The following is a 2,446-nucleotide window of genomic DNA, read 5'->3' on the forward strand; positions in this document are numbered from 1 at the left end:
GGAAAGAGAGTAAGATGAGTCAGATGGATCATAGTTAATGCTATTAAAAAGCCCTGCTTATTAGGATAGAAAAAAACCCATATTCTGTATTTTCCAGAAGATTGAAGGTAAATAAGGACGGAAAAATCTCTTCATTTAACTGCATGCTCGCTCCCTGCCCAAATTTTAGTCCTAATTAGAGGCGAAGTCCTTTATTTCTTGTTTTGTACTGTTTTCTCATGCAGTCTGCATTTTGAGTGATGATCTGTTCCATCTTAAAGCAGATACACTTCACTGACAAGAAACATATTGCTCCTATTTATCATGTAAAACTCCAGGGACAGTTGCTGACTGTGTGCTTGCTGGCCACTGAAAACTGGTGGAGTGTTCTGGTCTCCCAAGATGGAAAACATCCTCGACACATTCTTGGACTGTGCAGAACCTGGATTCAACATGTGCTGTCTTATGCCTGAATGGCTACGAAAACCAGTTGTCTCCAACACTTTTAGACTGGTAGGGGGTGGCTCAGAGCATTCCTCTGCTTTTGCGCGGGGTTGTGCAGCAGGAAGAGCTGCTTCTCCACCTGTCTGTGACAGCAGGGTGGGGCAGCAGAGACCTGTGTCAGTCACCTGTGTGTGGAGATCAGTGATGACAGGCAGTAGAATGGCAAAGCATTTCTTTAGCCGTCCTGACTTTTCACAGAGACGTGTGTGGAAATGCTGACAGCTACCCTCAAAGTTCCTTCCTCGGCCAGGAAAAGCCAACGGCCAGCTCTCCGTCCCCCAGGCCTTTACTACCTGAAAACAAAAGACCGTGCTGTGAGGTTTTTGTAGCATGGCCAAGATGTGGAATCCTCAGGTGTTCCTCAGGTGTTCCTCACCTAGCGAGCAAATATGCTGCTGAGCGATCAAACGTTTCTTCTTCCAAGGCCAGGAGATGCAGCAGCGGTCACAGAAACGGCTGGGGGTTATCCAAACAATCACAGCACACATGGACAAACACTTCAGCCTCGCCAAGCTAAACTCGCCCGAGCGTTTTGCTTGGCCACACGTGCTCCAGCTGATCGCGTTCCACAGGTCCATGCGTGTCATCTGGCAAGGCAGAGGGAAGGGGAGAGGTTCAGCCCAGAACACAGCGTGGTGGCCAGCGTGGACCGTGTCCTCACGGTGTTCCCTGTAGCGGCATTTTCTTTCTTGCACTTGAGTAATTGTGCAGGTGGAAGGCGCTGCCTCTTGGCTCTGGGACCTTGTTATTCCCACTTGGCGCTTGCCTTGCTCTCTTGGGTGAGATGGCACAAAGATCCCGTTTGCTTCGCTGCCTTTGGTACCCCAGAATGAGGGTCTCATGCATACACACCTGTAAGAATCCAAAAGGGAGAGGGAGAAGATTTGTACTGTGTGTAGACCACAAGCCTTGCCAGACCTGGGCACCAGGACAGAAAGCGTGGCTTTTGTAAAGCTTGAGCTTCGAAAGCTCGTACAAGCTCAAAGGCAGAGGAGACTAACTAGTCTGTGCTGCCCCCACTTACAGGGTGTTCAGTTGCTCTCAGAAGCGTGTAGCACTTAAAAATTGAAAGAATCTCTTTTCTTTTTTACCCCTCTTGGACTGTGGTAGAAAAAGCTTGATCTGTTTATAGAAATCAGTTAGTTTGTGTGTCTGTTATGACAAGGAATGTGAACGTATGAAAAACGCAGCCACTGCTTCATTTCCAAGTCTGTAATCTCAAGAGTTTCTAGTGATACTGGCTGCAAAGTTGTGTTTGAATGCTTAGCTGCACCAAACGTGTTGGATGGATTCTCCTGATGTTTCATGCCAATGCAAATGAGAGAAAGTCCTGTGAAACTTGTGATGTTCCACCAGAATAACGTTAGAGGGGAGGAGGCCACTTGCAGTAGGTATATTTTGGGTCAGACACCTGAAGTTTCTCAGTGTCCAGTGGGTTTGGATTAAGGGGTTCGGCTCAGAAGAAGGTTTATTGACAAGTGCCACCCCTCACACTGAGCAAAACACGGCTAGAAAAGTCCTCTGTGTATCTTGGTGCATTGTACGCACTGTGTCAGTATTTATGATGTCAAGAGACATATCAGAGATGATGCTCGCTCTGTCTCCAAGGAGCAGCGCTTTGAGGACACCGTGCTGATAGCCCTGATGTGCTGTCCACAGAGCAGTCCTCTGACGTGGACAGCTTCTCATGCAGAGCTGCGAGCACAAGCTGGGAGTGGCAGGGCAGGCAGAGATGGGTGCTGTCCTAGACGCTCCCCAGCTCTGCTGGTCAGCCTGAGCTCAGGGCCATCACCCCTCCTTTCTCCCCGGTGTGGTCAGTGGCTTCACCGCCACAGCTCTGCTGCCTCAGTGAGCGATGCTGTGAGCGGGGCAGTGGGAGCACCTACCAAGTTCCTCAAATGTTATTTTGTGCTTCTGCACGTGCTTTGTGCTTCCGTGCAGACAAACAACGATTCAGTGCTGA

This window comes from Buceros rhinoceros, unplaced genomic scaffold, assembly GCF_000710305.1.
Source record: "Buceros rhinoceros silvestris isolate BGI_N320 unplaced genomic scaffold, ASM71030v1 scaffold12039, whole genome shotgun sequence".
In the NCBI taxonomy this organism is placed as follows: domain Eukaryota; kingdom Metazoa; phylum Chordata; class Aves; order Bucerotiformes; family Bucerotidae; genus Buceros; species Buceros rhinoceros.